This window comes from Cupressus sempervirens, chromosome 3 (assembly GCF_028749045.1).
Source record: "Cupressus sempervirens isolate cs-2001-9-10 chromosome 3, ASM2874904v1, whole genome shotgun sequence".
NCBI lineage: Eukaryota > Viridiplantae > Streptophyta > Pinopsida > Cupressales > Cupressaceae > Cupressus > Cupressus sempervirens.
Genome location: NC_143120.1, coordinates 843,488,659 through 843,507,829, shown reverse-complemented (window position 1 = coordinate 843,507,829; position 19,171 = coordinate 843,488,659). Strand labels below are relative to the sequence as shown.

Sequence of the window (19,171 nt, the reverse complement as noted above, 5' to 3'; positions counted from 1 at the left end):
ATGAAATAAAAAGATTTTGGATCTACAAACTCAATACTTTTTTCTTTACACAGATTTGATAACTCACCAAGAATCTCCATCTTCTAGGTGTCAAAATTTCCTCTATCTAACTTAGGACTATATTTTGTAAAATGATTTTCCATTGATCTCCCAAAGTTGTTAATCTTATCCTTCAAGGACTTGATGCTCTAATAGGAATTGTAAGAATATAGTCCACTAATACAACTAGGGGGAGGGGGGGTGAATTAATCATCCAACTATCAACCTTAAACAAACTTAACCATGTGAGCAATATAAACTAAGACCATAACAAGATACTCATACGTAATAACACTAGATATGTTAACTATGGAAACCATTGATTAGAGAAAAAACACTAGTGGGGATGGTACCCACAAGATGATGTACTAATATAAATATTCCTTGTTAGAGGATGTACCATGTTAGGAGTCTATGAATACATTCAATACATATGAGTCCCTCTTATGAGACTTTGAATCCCTCTTAGGAGATTCCAACCCTGTTAAGAGTTGTGGAAGACAACTAGACCCACTATCCAAAAAACTTCAAGGATAAGACCAATTAACCCATTATCCAAATGATCTCTATATTATTCCATGCATAATATTAGAAATGGAATGTACTTCCTCTTCTTCTCTCCTATTAACTGGACCTCTCCTCCTTTTGATCTTGTAACCAATTCATAAATGTCACATCCAATAATCCCTAAGATTGCTTACATGCATTTACCAAATACTCTACTCATTTTCTCACTTTGCACTTTAATAGGTTTTACACATGCTTACAAACAAGGGTAACATCTTTCCTTTATACCATATCTTCATAATAATTCCTTGATTTGACTTCGAGGCTTTCCCAATTAATTATAATAACATATTTAATTAATTACAATAGTACTATTGGCTCATATTCTATACAAAAATTCACATGTATGTTACTAGGGCTTGTGCACTCATTGATGTCATCAATAGATTATCCTCTATCGTTTCTTAACTATGCATCTTTTCATTACATCTCAAATGTAATGTAGTGAACAAACATTAGGAACTGATTTCCCATTACTCTATCTCTAAACTTCTTTCTATATATTAGGTACAACTATTGTACATCTTTGACTTAGACTCTACACACTTGACCACATCATCTAGACACTATGTAGAACATGTCCATAACTGTGCATCACCAAAAAATCAAATCATTTTCTATACCATTAAGATCTCTTTTTATTGTTCAGCTAGTATTTACAGAAAGTATGCTATGCTGACATCAATGAAAAACACAATCGTAAATGCAACATATCAATACTCTCCAATACTTAGAATACTCCCCCAAAGTAGTGTCATCAACATTCATACTAACACATCTTCTACTTTCCATTTGTATAACTTTATGTTCATTCTTAGTATCTATCAGCCAAAGGTTTCTAGAATTTTGTAACTTGACCTATTAATCACTTAATTCATTTTAATCTGTCATTTTAATTTCATTGATTACATAACATAGCATTTAAGTATTTTCTTTAACCTAGTGGGATGATATCTTCCTTCCAAAATGTATAATTGCTGAAAAGGTATGTGATTTGCATATACTTGTTAATCACTTTCTTGTTCTCCCTATATATTTGTACAAATGATAAAGGATTTTTATTTTCACATTATCTATGGTGTATTCTATGAAATAATTAATTGAGATATTACTGATAAGATCCTAGAGGATATTGAAGTTCTTTTTTTAAATTATAATGTTGGTTTCCAAGTTTTTTGTGAGCTAGTAAATGATTTGTGTATATGGATGTGCAAGGGCCCTTAGGAGGGACACTTTAATGATTAACTGGCATAATCTTCTTGTCATTTTAATGTTTCCCTTAAACTTGCATGTCATTTTAAGTACTAATACCCAAATCAAGGAATAAGTTTTGGTTACAAAATGGGTGATGATATAAATTAGTTGGAACCCATATGTATGAGAAATTGTATAATATCAAGTCAGTATGGAGTGAGCTCTCAAAAAGTGCTTTGACAAGATATATTGAGAAGCCCTATTGTGTTGTTTCTTTGGTTACCTTGATGTTTTTTGGTCAATAATGAAAATAAGGGTTTTTGTGTTTCTAAAGCCTAGAAATATATTTTATTGAAGAGAATATTTCCTAGGTCTCTAATTTGTTGATAAAGATCTTGAAATTCTATAAAAACAAGAGGTGTACGAATAAAGTCATGGAGTCTTTTTTTCTTTCATAGGAAAGAGAGAAATCACACATGATAAAGATCATTGCTAAGCTAATATAATATCTATTCCTAAACAATGGAATGATGTTATTGAGGTAACCATGTGATTACATACCCTTGATAATAAACTTTCTACTAGATTTTGTTATCACTTTGTCATTTTGGATATTTTTTCCATGGCAAGTGTACTTCCATTTCATTATAGCTAATATCTTCACTAAGCCACATCATAAAAAGATCATTAGGAAAATTTGGTCTCCCCCATCTTGCATGAGGTAACAATTACATTAAATATATAGTAAGATAAGGTCGTGCATGCTGAGAGAATTTGTTTTTTCCTAAAATAAAGATGAAGTTTAAGAAAAAGGTTTATGTACAGTTTATTTTGGTGACACCTCTTTAGAATATGAGGATTTGGATTTCAATAATGAGGAGGTTTTACACATTAATGAGAACCAACTCCCCTCATCTTCTAGGAATAATAATCTTTTCCATACACCCCTAGGTTGAAACAAAATTGTGGTATCAGATGAAGATGATATGGAGTATTTCTTATAAAATAACATTGTTCCTTTGAGGATAGTGTTAAGGGTAAAAAAATTAATTATCAGAAATCCTCTATTAATGAAAAATAAAATCTTCTATCTAAATAAACACTCTCCTCAACTTGATTATCTTAGTTTTATTGAGAATCTAGGGATCAATAAACACTTGTTGATCTCAGTGAGGACATTCTTAAGGAAATGGGCTCATTTGTACATGATATCCCTTCTATCATGATAAGAGAGCAATATTAATTGATGATGATTTTCATAAGATATAGCTAAAAATGAGAGGATTTGTGGCTATGAGAAAGCTCGCCATGGACAATATTAGTAAATGGATTCAAAGGCTCAATGAGAAAGTTGAAGTAGTCTAGGCTATTTCTTAAGTTAATTCCCCTTCTCCTACTATTACTATCAAGTTAACCAAAATGACCAAAACCATAGAAAATGTGTAGAGAGAAGAGAGATCTAGTGCATATGGAGAATTTTATATCAAGAGTACTATAATATCATGGCATGCTACTAGACTGCACAAAAAATACATGGGTATGAACCTTATAGATAATATCATTAGGGACATGAAAAATGTTAATACTAATGTCACCCAAAATAATGAAATTCTTGTGAAAAATATAGTCTTTTAGAAGTTTCTTCCTCCTGTATTCAGTATATTTTTGCATTTGTAAGCATTGGCTTTCATTTGGTCTTAGTTTAAGACTATTTATTTTCTTAAACTTGCTACTCTTTTATATAAAAGACCAATTTTCCTTTAATTAATAACACCATTCCCCATGATATGAGGGATACATTTTTAATCTCCATGCTTCAAAGTGATCAAATAAAAGCACCTTCCATTTCAATCACTAGAACAAAACCAAAGAGATATGCCTCCTACCTCTAGAATATGTCCATTGAAATAACCTTGAATGGTACTGAGAAAGAATTTCATTTTCCTTCACTAGGTAATAAAAGATCATCTTGTTAGGCCTAGAGACTCACTTGATCCCAACAAATAATCTAAAAAATAAAACCCCTTGAAGAATCTTGTCTTCTAGAAAGCCCAACTGAACATAAAAATGTCACCAAATCAAGCCCTAATGGCACCCCTATGAAAAGTAAAATCCTTAGAGAAGTTATTGAGGTGGATAAAGATTATTTAGAAGATTTAGATGAGGATGTCAAAGACAAGATTTTGAAGGCTCAAGGGTACCATATTTATGCCAACTCTAGAGAAAGGAGGTAAGAGAGACTAGGGTTTAAAAAGGAAAATAATTGTGAGGAAAGTAGAGATGAAACCCATGGTAAAAATGAGGAGGAAACCTATGATATTGAGGTCAAGAAAACATCTAATAAAGCTAACAATAATGTCTCTCAGGAAGAATTTGAAGTTGCAGCTAATGGAAAAGAATCAAACAAGGTTAAGAAGGACTCCCATGAATCCCTTATTGATGTTTTTTTAGGGCTTGATGTTGAGATCCCCAATGTTGGTAGCCCTGCTAAGGAACAAATGAAAACCTCAAATATTATTACATCTAATGAGGAAGGAAATGTTGAAAGGATAAAAAAAGACCTGGAAGACCATATTGAGGCCCTTAATAAAAAAGTAGTGTCTTTGAACAACAAGTTTGATAATGCCATCAGTAGCATCGAAATGGGTATGGAAATCTCAACATTATGCAAGGTCCAAAAAGAGATGATGTAGAAGGCTATCTTGGGTATTGTTGCTAGACATAGAAGACATAAAAGGACAAAAAGTAGAACATTTTTTGGATGCAAATAAAAAGCATCAAGGATGTTCATAACTTGACTAAAGATGTCAAGTACCTAGTTGAGGACTGGGAGAATATAAAGCAAGCTTAGCTTTCTTGACCTTGGGTTTCCTTTGCTTTTTTTTTTTTCTCTTCAGCTTTGGTGTCGGTTACTATTCTCCTACTTGTAATCTTGAGACATATTTTCAATACTATTATGTTTAAATTGAATTATGTTAATCTACAATACTCTATGACTCAGTTATTTTTTATGATCATCAACAATGTTTTTGCTGATAACTTAGTCTCTAGTATTAGTAGATACATCTCTAGTTTTTAGTTAAATTTTTCTTGGTGGTGATTCTCTTACAATAGTTTGTGTTAGTGATGGTCTTTCCTATGATTTGGATGTAATGGCACTTAGTATAATGTTCTTTGAAATGTTCTTCATTCTTTTTATTCTCCAGGTAAGGACCCTTTTCATGCCTTCTTTAATCATAAATAATATAATACATTTTTTACTTACTCTTGCACTAAATGAAGAAAGGAATGAGAGAGGTGATAGGGTTTCTAGAGATGAAGGAGGGGAACATGATAGTGATAGAGATGGAGATAGCAATCTAAAGGATATTTCTATGCTCCAATATTTTGGGGCTACTTTACCTCTCCTTTATCTTGGCTTTGTCTTTTTCAAGACCTTTCCCTTGAAGTTGGACATACTTTCCTTGTCTATTTGAGCCTTCTCTAAGGTGAGTTGTTGGTGGGTCATTATTTGGCCTCTTTTTGCATATAATTTTGGATAGAGGTTTTCATTTTAAAGCTTCTTGCTCTAGATCATTTCCATATGGTTGTTCATTTTCTTTCAAATTGGTTTCCATTTCATTTCTACATCTAGGCTTCCATTGGTTTCTCTATTTCCTTATTGCATTAAGCTATTGCCACTTTTTTTGGGACTATTCTCTTCTTCAGTTGGCTTGAGGGGTTGCTCGGGTCTTGGTACAAGATTTTCTCTTCTGTTGGTCTTCTCTTGGAGGAGTTTTGTGTTTCCCACTTTGCCTATAGTTATGAGATATTTTATGATTGTATTATTCTTTATGTTTAGTTTATTACTCTATTTTTAGTGTATTACTCTATTTTTTCATCTAGAGAAAAAAAAATTTCTACTTTATTTTTACATGTATCAGAAAGTGGAGCTTTTAAGAAAGGAGGGAATTTTTTTTCCTCTTTTTGTTGATCTTCTTGTTGACTTGGAGGTTTTGGCTATGTGTTAGATGAGAGTATTGGTTATGAGACCACCCAACACCATTTCACAAACCAAAACATAAAAACAAGGTTGAAGATCAATTGTAAGTCATTACCAAATGGTTAACCAACACCTTTCCTTAATATAAAAACCCCAAATTAACACATTTCTATAATTAAACTTACTACAGTTAAAAAAAATAGACTATCAGAATTATACATAAAACTAGCCCAATTAATGTCTCTAGGCATTAAACAATTCCACTACTTAGTAACAAAAAAATCCCCATGCACCATGTAGTAACTATTAAACATAAAAATTAAAAATAAAAGGAAACTAGGAGCTAACTCTCCTTCTTGTGGTTATCCAGGTTCTCCAACAATAGTCTCGGTTAGTCATCCACTAGAAAGCCATATAAAGAATGGGTTGCCTCTATTTCCTTGGCATTATTTCTCTTCTCCTTCCCAACCTAGAGAAAATGAAGAGTAGTTGTAGCATAATGTATCACAAAAATAGAAAAGTAGGCCACATTTTTAAACTTGTCTACTAGGTTATCATTTTTCTTGGTCACACTAGTGATGGATTCCTCTAGTTTGGTGAAATCTAGGTTAACCAATGGATTTTTGTCAGAGATACCATACCCCATTGTATTCCCCTCCTCTTTATTATCACCCCCACCCTACTCTCCTCCTTCTGATTATCACTCCCATTGGTTTATCTCCCTAAGCCTCCATTTTTTCTCCACCCCTTTGTCCATCCCTTCCATATTAACAATCCTAACAAGCAAGGTCACCATCCACTGCTCACTTGTATCACCTCATTTCATTGAATCAAATTATTTATCTCAATTTTAAAAGTATTAGAGACATGGGAAGGAAAATAACTATGTTGAACCTCACCAATGTTCTCATTCTTATATTCACTAGTTGTCTATTCCTTATCTTGTTCTCTATAGTTTCACCTATTGGCTTTCCTTTTGGATCTAGGGCCACCTTTCTTTCTAGAGTTTTTCATGGAATTAGAAGTAATAGGTTTCTCTTTATGAGGAGTGGTCAAGGGATATTTCCCTCAAATTCTCTTACTAGACCTCTTAGCACGCTTTATGGTCATAGCTCTAGTACTTTCTACATCTTAAACCTCAATTTTCTCCATCTTAACTTTCCTAATAGTAGCAAAGTACTCCTTGCCAACCTGGGTTTTCCTAGAAGGGGATGAAATTTGGGAAAAATCAATGATTTTGAGTGGGGAAGGGATCAAGCTAGGAATATGAGAGTAAAGACCTTTCTAAAAGTTAAATAGGCAAAAATTTAAGGCTTGGTGGTAAAGAGTGAAACTCTTAACCTCTTCTCTCTTCTTGCATATATTCCAAACACACTTTCTATAGAATACAATAACACATAAGGAAAAGGGATACATTTCTTATTCCTAAACTATTTGAGAATAAAGAAATGATAATAGTAAATCATCTTATATCATATACCATTTAAACTCATCATCGCAAAAAATCCCACCTTGTAAGGTGCCATAATAATGATGACTCCCACAAACTCTAATTAAAAATGTACATCATTAGATGAAATCTCTATCTTTTGAAACGAGCAATAAAATCATTGGCAACAAATGGTACTCTATTTCCCAAATGTGGTTATTTATAGGTGTGTGTCCATACCCCACCAAGTTGTCTACCGCTTGATTCCATTCGTATTACACATCCTAAATTTTGGTCTCAAAAAACCTATTTAATAATATTTTTGTATCCCTTATTTCTGAGGTAACATGCTAGCTCATCATGTAGACCCCTTTAATGGCCTCAATATCAAGTAAGGAGTGCACCACAAGCTTTGAATGCCCAAATTAATAGAAATTTTAAATCCCCTAAGAAGACCCATCACTTCTACCTCATTCCTAGATACTTTTCCATAGTTGCATGCATAACCCTTGATGCAATTCCCACGTTCATCTTGGATAATCCCTTTAATAGCCACCATGTCATTTCTCCCATATCCATCAAAATTGTGTTTCCACCAATTTGTGTTTGTGAGGGGTGACTTCCATGTAGTGTCCTTCCTTTTATGTTCCCTCATGTTGTCCATTCTTTCCACTACATGGGATATATCCCACACCTCCACCAAGCACTTATCTAGCTATGCTAGAGGTTGGGAGGGAGGTTTCCATTTCCAATTCAGATTATATTCTCTAATTATATGCTTCATCTCTAGTTATGGGGAAGCCTTTGAGGGGAAAGTATTTCAAAAGGTTTCCCTATTCCATGTTATATTATTTTTCTTTCACTTCCCTCAACTTCTTAGTCACCAAAAATATTATTGTTGTTTGATGCATCCTTATACTCTAGCACTTCTTAAACCTATACAATAAAAGAGGAAGGAAAAAATGCATTTTATCAAATCTAAAAGAAAAATTTTGCTTTCAAAAGATACCATCTACCACAAAGCTAATTAGATAATGATATGAGCCAATCCTAGATATAGTAAAGAAAAAAACTAATGGAAAAATCATTCATTTGAGATAAAATTCACATCCTGTCCTACTTGAATAAGAGAAACTAATATCTCATATTAATTATTATTATTTTTAATTATAAAATAATATAATTAAATTTCTTTAATAGAAGCATACAATTAAAACACTCTTTTCATTATTAAGAAAGTACTTTACAAATATTTATTTACAATTACCTAGACCTCACTATTTAACAAAATTTGTCATTATTTTATCAAAGTAGTGAAGGGGCCTAACCTATGATAGATCATACCTTAATCATTAGAAAAGCTGGTTGTTGCAAGACTAAATTATAAGGAATAAAATGCTAGATAATTGAGAGGGATGAGGTGGTGAATCTATTATAATTACTTATCCTATAGGCCTTAAAAATACTTCTGACCAACTTAAAGGTTATAAACTTTCAAATTATTAACCCAGTAAATAGATCTAGTTTTGCATTTAAAAGTGACAAAAACTTTGCATCCAACTGTCAACTTATTGTTCCTTAATATACCAAGTATCATAGTATTCATTCATATTATATCAAATTGCAATACTAAATAGTTAACATGAAATAAAAATGCAACACAGTAAGCATTCACACATTTTGAAACAATTATTTAACATGGAAATCTTTTAAAGGAAAAAATAACCTAGGAAATGACAACTTAATATTCTCACTCTTCTAATGTGAGCTTTGTTAGGGGACAACCTTCTTAGAGATTAAATGCACATTGAGGATTTACACCAACGATCATCTAGACCTTATCACTCCTTGACATATATAAAGAGTGTTCTACCCTAACGGACTTTAAAAATACTACTATTGAATGTTATCATATAGGATTTTAAAATAACTTTAGGTCCACTCGATTAAGATATTTTATGATATAATGGTAAAAAAGTAATAGTGAAATGATTGGTTAGCTTTTAGCACTACAAATTTCTAGTCTAGATCTCTACTTCTCACAATCTCTCTATTTTGATTCGTGACTCATTGATTCACACACTTATGCTTCTACTTGGCACTTCCTCTGCTTGATCTTTCTAATATTGTTCTACTTTTTTCACCTTGTTCTTCCTTCAACTTCATTTAACAACATCAGCAACATCAATCAACAAACAATAGCAATAAAACTCATGTTTCATTCCTTAACTACAAAACTTTCATCTTTCCTCTAGAATCTTTTAGGTTCTTCTTCTTGTTTGTGAACAGATTGTCTTTCCTTATGAAATTCAACAACTCAATCTATTCCCATGATAGGATATCAATAGTGCTCACAATAGTTGGGTAAAAATTATATTAATCATTTCCCTTTGAATTTTTACAAGTACAACTCACTTTTCAATTGATTATCAATGAATCTAAATTAACTAAAGAATAAAAAAGATGCCACTTTTTCTTGATAGTACTTAAGGATCACTCACATTATTTTAGGTATGGAGGTAAAGTTCAAAGATTTAGAGATTAAGTAAACAACTGAAAAGCACACAGTCTTTCCATGATGGAATGAGATTTAAGAACAATTTTAATTCTACAACAACATAAACTAATTTCTCCTAAGGAAGAAACTGATACAGTAATCACAACAAACAATAATAGATATTATCCATTATTAATCATCAAAGTAATTGCAAATGATTGAGTTCAAACTCCAAGTTTCAAACCATAGAAAAATATTGATAGATCTATATATTTAAGTAAATTTCCCAAGCACCGAGTCTTTAAAGAAATAATAGTTACATATATCATCACCTTTTGTCTATTATTGTTTCAAGAAAAAGATTCAAAAAGATACTAATCTATGATTATTTTTCTATATGACTAAAATCTAACCCTTTCCAAGTTTAATTCTCCAGCATTTATAGTTTTTTAAAAACCCGAAAAGGCCTCCATTGAAACCCAACCTTTAAATTACAAACAGTTATAGACAGAAGTAGTTTAAAATAGTTTTTCAAAATTCAGCAACCAAGAGATAACTATCCATAATTAAAATTCTTTGATGTACTTCTCCCTCTCTACCACATTTTGTTTGACCAACTTCTAGCTCCTAAAGAAACTTGTAAATTCATAGACTATGTGAGAATGGGGGTTCTTTAGAGTGAGCAACTTTGATCTACACACTTCCTTCTACCACCTAAATTCTAGGATCCTCCAACTTTGCCTAGATGTGAGCTCTTTTTTTAGATACAACATTGATTCAATGTTAGATATTATGGTGAAGTCTTGAGAGGGAGGGCTATTGCTATCTCTAATCCTAGACATAGTGAAATTGAAGCTTTTAGTCAAGGTATCAGAATCCATGCTACCATCATTGAATTGCAAGATACCAATGGGGTTTATGATCTGTCTTTAAATATCTACTTGTGCATCCCAGTTACTTCAAGCTTGACCACTAACATTTCTTTTATTGCTTCCTTGTAGATAGATTCCATCCAATTCATGTTTCTTTTTAGGATGAATAGCATGCAAGAGTCCATAGCCTTCATAGGGTTTTCACCAAGGAACTTCAACATGCCATAGTTCTCCACTTCATGTATCTTAAACACAACTACCTGGCACCGACTCTAATCTACCTCCCATATTGGAATGAGGGTCTAAACTTGTCTTAACAACATGTCTCCTTTAGCATATGTAGTGGTAATGTCCAAAATAATATTTCTTCCTTTCTTCACAAATAACTCCACCCATTTATTCATTACCTATGAAAGAAATCTTCCCCTCTACATTTTCCTGACTAGCTACTAACTATGTGATGTGTTAGGATCAAAAGATTGGGGTGTTTGTATTAGAGGAAGAGCAACAACATTCATCAAGGAGTCTATATACTTAGCCATGGTGATTATCAACTTATTCAATTATTTTTTTTCCTTACTATCCTTTTTGGATTGAGCTAACATATGGTTTGTGGAAACCTTGAAAAATGATTCTCAGTTTCTCTAGAGATGGCTCCCAAGTCCATGATAGTAACCTTGAAGTCCTTAGCATAAATTTCCCCTAAGCCTTCTTTTTTCTTGTAAGTAGCCACTTCTGCTATAACCTTACTTGTTATAGGATCCTTGATTAATTGTGTGTCACTTTTCACCTTATTATTCTTTGAAACAAGAGCAACATACTTTATGACTTTGTCTTTAACAGACATTGACGCGGGCTAGAGACTACACAATTTTCTTACTAAATTGGATAGCTAGGGAGGGATGGTAGAAGTGGCTGCTACCCCTTGACTATTTTTAGGAGTCACGAAACTAGATTGAACTACATTCAAAGCTTCTATTGATTCTAGAACACCCTTTTGATTTTGCGATGGAGCACATTCTTCCCCTTTTTTCCGCTCTTAAGCCATGTTAGTCCTTCTTTGAACCATCTCCTGAGCGAGTGTCACATACTTGGTTTTAGACATGGTTCTGAGAGCCATGAGCCACTTAGGAGATGTCACTTCCTTCTTATTTTTAGCTATTGAAATGTCACCTGTATCATGGGATGTTGAAGGTTAAAGGTTTAGAGAAAGAAACTACTTTTGAAGACTTTGCAATTGTTTCTCGCTAACTGATCTCACACTCTTCCTCCTCAACCAATTATTTGTATAGCCCAAACTGGATCTAATCTTGAGATTTATATCATCTTCCTCAACTCTGCTCCAATCTACTTCAAGTTGAATTTTCTCACTTTCTTCCTCCTAGCTTGGTTCAACAATTTCTAAATCATCTTTAGTCATTCCCTCCAAATTGAACTTTATCTTAAATGAGATAATCTATGGGAGTGTCAACCTTGAATGGTCTCTCTTAACTAGTTCAGACTCGTCACCACAATTTTCCCAAAAATCCTCAAGGTGAGCAGCCAACTAAGATTGACCCTTTATCCTGAGCACTAATGTTGTGAAACCTTTATTGTCAAAATCCCTCCTCCCTTGATAAAACCTAAGGTTAAATCTGAGCAGGTTAATTTTGATTACATGAGCATTAATCATAGTGCTACAAACTAGAGAGCTGAGTCTAATGGGGAAAATAGACTCCTATTTTTTCCAAGGAAGATCATTTTTAATTATAGAAAACAATTGTTTGCATATCTCCACAATGATGAAGTAGTTTAGGGCATACCAAGATAATTAAATAGGCTCTTCTTCAATTCCCCCCACTCTCAAGTATGTGAACCTTGGAAATTTGATGTAAAAGGTCTTGTAGGTTTGGATTAGTCTCTTGGGCTTCTAGGGAAATCCTTGACATTGGGGTTTTTCTAAGACTTACATGTACATTCCCTATCAAACATCATGTACTTTTATAAATTCTTCTAACACTTTTTCCTTTTGTAGTAGGGGGTAGTATTGATAGATAGTTATATCCTTACTCCAAGGCTCATGATGGATGGAAGTAATATTACTAACACATGCAATGCAATAAGTCAAGTAAGAGGACATATAAAACTCATGTCTTGAGATCTTTGTGTGCTTGGGTTAATTTCTTAGCGAGCTAGCTATCAACTCTCCCCAATCTAGAAACTACATCCTAGTTAGGATAATATCTATGTAATGGTATATCCATTCCTCAAAAAGTAAGACATCAACCAACCCCTTAGCTTAGTGTAATAGAACCACTAGGTCATGGATATGAGGTTTCATATAGTTTTTGGTAACTATTTTGGGTAGCCTTGAACTTCCTTTATAAATTTTTTCCATCCACTTTTGGGCCATGAGGTTGTGGTATTTTACAAGGTTCTCTTGATACTAAACCAGGGTTTGGGTGGGACCATAAGTAGCAATGGTGCATTCTGGTAAACAAAAGACCAATGAAATGGTTTCCCTAGTGATGGGAAACACTAGCTCCCCATTCCTATTCAAAATACTTCTAATTCTTCATTCATAATGGTTAATATAGAGCTGAAGTAATTATGGGCTTAATGAGCAGGAGGGAAAGCGACTGATTCTAGTAAACTACTCATTAGAACATCTAAACACCCTTTAACCTCATCATCCTTCTCAAGGAAATTCTCTTGTAACTTGTCAACCCTAACTCCCATTAAGTTGGTATTGGAAATTATAAGGCCTTTTACATTAAGACTGGAAAAACTCCCAAGAAAATGTAGAATGGACTTCATTCTAACAATAAGGAAACAAACACCCCAACACTGCTCTTGTCTTTCAAAACAACAATACAGAAGGAGAGATAAAGGATTTTTCACATTCTCACTTGTTATCCAGTGAAAGAAAACTAGAAAACTTTCCTTCTTCCACTATTGCTCTACCTTCAATTCACCTCAGTGTAGGATAAAAGAATTAATTTGTAAACTTGGCACCTTTAAAGGTAGGCTAACATATTGGTGAAAGTACCACCTCATATTGAGGTATTTATGATGAGATCATTGTCGCCTAGCACACACACTTAAAATAGTAATGGTACTTATTAAATTATCACCTTAAAGGAATGTCCTTGTAATAATTACAAACCCCCTGACAAGTGATCTAGCTTTAAGGTGAAAGATTTTCCCTTTTATCACTCATGATGCCAACTCACCATCTACATCAAGTGATGATGAATTGGAATGGATGTCTTAATCATTATTCTGACATCATATTTGACACCTTCAGAACTGCCATCTTTTCAAGAATCAATAATACTCATGTGCATAAATCCTTAGTAGCAGAACTACTTTGAATCAAGGTTCAGAGAGGTTTGAAGTGGTTCAAAAGAACACCTTTGCCTAGCTTGATGGGTCCCACCTACAAGATCAAGAGTCGGTCTCAAAACTTTGGTTGAACTACTTCGAACTGAGGTTCAAAGAGGTTCAAAGAGGTTGGAAAGACCATTCATGAAGAGGCATTACAAGGCTCGACTTTTGGAGGTAAGATGATATGACACATAAACACAAGGAAAGATGAAAAACTTGTTGACATGGATTTTCAAAGTAAAGGGTGAAAATGAAAAACTATAATGGCAACTCAAAACTAGGGCTAACACCGCTTAATCAAAATCATTAAATCTATATCAAGTTCATATTCATTGAATCTAGTTTCTTGGGAAATAGACCTTAATCTTGAACTTTGTGCTTTATTTAAATTTAATAAATCTTCTCCATTAGATCTTCTTTGAATTTCTCTAACCATTGATATCATAGTAAACTTCTTCCTTATCATTACAACTTCTCAAACATTCTCACTTTTCATCAAATATCAACCTCAAACTAGATCTTTTGTAAAATGTTTCTACATGTTCATGCTCAATGAATATTACAACTTACTCAGTTAATACTAGACTTGGTCAATAGTGAAATTGCTCCGTTAATATTATGTATTCTTTATTTCTTGATTAGTTATTCGTTGACAACTGCACTAGTTTAGTTAATACTATATTCCTACATTCACTCACCAAATTGTCTTGTTTACAGATATATATTTAAATCATGTAGAGAAATCAAACCAACAATAAACTTACAAATTCTAATTCATTCAAGTGCCCATTGAATACCATACACTTAGCAAGATCATCTTCCTTACTTCAAATCCTCTTCATATATCAAATGATATGACACTCTATTGATGTCTAACCAATTAAGGCTTGACATCAATGACATGATAACAACTAGTATGACTCTTTCATGTACATTATTAGCATCATCAATTGGGGCTAACATAGAAGACATAAAAATAATTGTTAAAAGCAAATATAACAAATAATGCAAAGGACTAAAGTATAGGTAATTAAAATATAAGACACAAAGATTTATTGTGGTTGACCTAATCTTGGACAACATTTGCCAACACAAAGTTAAATCTTATTATCGAGAGAATAAAAAATAATAGAGTTACATGTATATGATTGATCAAGCAAGTAGTCTACACTCACCACAAGCCAACATGAAAAATAGAGTTACATTATGATTTTCTTTCACCATAAATTGTCCAAGATGAAATATCTTTATGTGGAGAAAATAATAGAGATGAACTGGCAAATCAATAAAAATGTCAAATGAGTTAGACAAGCAAGGCATCATACCCAATAGGTGAACCTAGCAACCTAAGGAGAGGGAGTCATAATCCATGAATAGGATAAGACCGATGCCCAAAATAGTAACAAAGAGAGCCAGAGGTTCACAAGCAACACAATATGAGCGGACTCCAAGAATAAGGGCCATCGTAGCATGAACAAATATGATTAAAATATGAACCATTTGGACACATGCAACAATGGTCATGTTGACTTGAAACACTGAAGCTGGAAAAGTCATTGAATAAGTGGTGTAAAGTCTAGCTCTACAAAGAAAATAGTAAGATGATACATTTAAACATCATTCTACTAAAAAGGATAGGAGTGAAGTAATGAAATACGAGAACACGGAAAAGAAAATCGCCCTTTTGCAAAGCCATGTCTACACTTAAACAAGATCACTTCATAGTCTAGAATTTGTCTCTAATTCAGCTCACCGCACTTGAGAAAGAATTCAATAGATGATAGGTTGGAGAGGAAGGCTGAGGAATCTGAAAACTCAATACAGCCGACCTGAAGATTAAAAGTGGCTGTCCAAGGGTAAAGGAACTAAACACGACAATCTAATTTCTAGACACCCAATGATAGAAATCCTTATCATTCGTGTGCTCACAGCAAGTCACTGTCACAAGTAAATCATGAAGATAAAAGATAAATTTCCACTTAAGCTGAGACCAGCAGATTCAGTGCTGAAAATAGAAAACTGCAGTACTAGAAGAGATGGGCTCAACAATTATATCTACTAAAAAGCAGTGCTTAAAAAGATGGCCGCTTTAGCTTTTATCATTCGATTCTAAGATAAATTTCATTATTGTAATGCCTCAACAAAAAGTAGTGTTTCAATGTCGTAGTGCAATTGAAGTCTATAGTTTAGCCGGCGTAATAAGTTCATTTCTCGATTCCATTAACATGCTTTTGGAAATACATGGAAGAGAGTGTACAGAAGCCACGAGAGAATTAGAAATCCATAGATGTGAATAACAAGCTTTTTTTTGTGATGGCGTGGATATTTGGGGGGAATTGTGTTATCTAATATAAGTACATTATAGAAGACAATAATTCTCTGATCAAAATAAATCAAAATATTTTCCCTAATTCATTGCAGTGATGAAACTTATGCCACCCAGAGTGGTTTCCATAGCTGTTCCATATCATCAACTATGCAGTTATTATCATTTGTTTGCACCTCACAAAAATCATATTCAGCATCATTGTGATACCCACCAATGAGAAGGGCTAGAAGTTCATCCCTCTGCAAGCTAGTCTTTACTACCACTGCTTGTGTGGCTTCTAACTGGGACTTCAGCTCCCTGATTTTCTTCTGTAGTTGCTGAACTTGTGTTGCACAGCCATGAACGGGATCCTTGAGCCTTGTACTCGCTTCATACACCATGCTATTTACTGCATCTCTTCTTTTTCTCAGCCTCCATGCCCTGAACCAATACCACATGAAAACCATAAGTAAATTGTTAGACATCTTTTTAAGCCTGTTCATCAAGGAACGAACTCATTTCTACAAGACTTATTTATGTTTAGGTTTGGAATTTTCTTAATTAAGCCATTTGAGTTTTTTAAATTAATCTTTTGATCGCATTTTCTGATTCATTATCTGTATAATTCCTCATGATACCATCTGAGATATTGATGACCAAAAAATTATAATTCAATTCAAACATTTTCAAGATAACATTTCAAGGTAGTTTACATATACGTAATGTTCACAAAAATATGTTTAGTTAAAGATACCAAGTTTCTACAGTCAACAATATTAAGCACCTATGATTTTTAGTTTCAACTGAGTGATAAAGATCATTAATGTTTGGTATCATATTTACTAATATTAGCATTACACCCCATAATTTACCATCATAATAATGGAACTATAGAAATATTTTGGTCCATTACACAAATGATATAAAATTGTATGAAAATTTCTACAGCTCTATATAATTGTACTCGTAGATTAAAAAATGTAATTCTAGAGATTATTAACAAATATATATTTTTCAATTGAATCCAAAAATCACATGACCTATTGAATCAAATTACATATTAGGTATATCTTGAAATCTATAATATTTAGAACTATTTAAGATTAGTTTGAAAAATATTTAAACTGATTTATATTGTATCATTTTGGACTATCTAATATCAAGATCATTAAATGTGATTCAAAATATTGATCAAGAAAACATTTATGTAATCTTAATTATGACTTTTAAAATTTAACATAATAGATGATAAAAAAAAATAGTTCGTAAAGATATGACTAAAATATTATAGAAAAGAAATAATATATTCAGAATGTAAAATTCACACACTCTGGATATTTTTTATGTAACCAAGAGTGAAGAGAGAGTCTGAAAATATTTACTTGAAATGTTTTGAGTATTGAATATGATCTAAAATATTGGTCAAGGAAAAAATTGTAATCTTAATGAAAAAATTTGAACTTAACATAATAGACGGTCCAACAAAATTTGATCTACTCTTTAATAACCAACATACATATAAAACACATTAAAATAATTTTTAATTAAAGACATAAGAGGTGATTTCTAAATTAAATTGTGAGATATATTTCAATCAGTGGATTATTAATCTCAATTTATGACTACAAGAATATCATTGTTATAATAGATCAAAAAATATATGACTAAAATATTATAGAAAAGAAATAATATATTTTCACAAAACAAAACTCATACAACAACATTTTTTATATATTAAAAAAGAGAGGAGAGAGTTCGAATATGATTACTTGAAGGGTTTTGAGTATATGTCGGATTCCAAAAACTTGATGAACTATTTCAAATTTGTGATGATCAGTTGATGTAAAATGCGGAGCCAGCACAGAACGCTCTGGACATTTCTTCCGGTGCTTCTTCCAACCTGCGCATCTTGGCATTCTTCTAAGTTTTAACGCTCACTCCTAAACTACACTAGGCTCAACTGACGTAATAAGCTTCTTTAACACCGCTGGAATTTCAAAACATTTTCTTCATCTTTTCTGCAAATGGTTTCAAGAAGTACCAAATAAAACTAATTACGGTGGCATGGAGGAGCAGATCTAGGGCAGGGAATACAACATAAAAGTGAAAGATCGCCATGTCTAAGGAAGGAGCTCTTTATTTGTATTTATAATGGTTGTAGACGCGTAAAGAACACGCACTCGTTTCCAATCTGTGTTCTTTCGTGACGAGGAAAAAGGATGTTTGCTTTTCTTTGTTGCAATATTGGATTGTTTCTTTTCTTTGTTGCAATATTGGATTGTTTCTAATATTGAACTGATTTTTTTCTAAATGATTTTTTTTTAGACTATTCTTTTCTAAATTCATTATTTCCTTCTTTTCCTATAGCTATTTCCTTTCCTATATTTGGCACACAAGTATATCTGTACAGTTTTATGTAAATATATGAATGAAAAATATTCTTCTTGATTTCTAATTTTTCAAGTTGGTATCAAAGCTTTGAAGCTTAAATCATTTGTATCCCTTCATTGAACCATGGCCGATTTAGATTCGGAAGTATTTGAGAGCAAATCTACTCCTATTATTATTCAATCCGAAGGTTCATCGTTCAAGGGAGGGATTACACTCAATGAAACAAACTATGACTTGTGGTCTCAAATCATGGAGATGCATATTGCTCAGAAGGAGAAACTCTCTTTCATTCATGGTAACTCACAACCACCTACTAAGAAGGATGCTGGATATGAGAAGTGGTATGTAGACAATCAAAAGGTCAAAAGATGGTTGTTGATATCTATGTCCCCAGAAATTATGAAGCAAAAGCTCTTTCTAAGGCATTTTATGATGGAGTAGATGAATTGCAGGCGTTTGTCTTGAATTAGAGGGCTTTCTTTGCCAAACAGAATGGCAAAACACTAAGGGCTTTCTCTGCCAAATA

The 19,171-nt window shown here is 32.8% G+C and overlaps 1 pseudogene; it reads right to left on the bottom strand.

Moving 5' to 3' along the window:
• Positions 1-16,376: 16,376 nt before the first annotated feature.
• On the bottom strand, positions 16,377-18,299 carry LOC149569416 (LOB domain-containing protein 1 pseudogene; annotated as a pseudogene).
• Between the last annotated feature and the right edge of the window lie 872 nt (positions 18,300-19,171).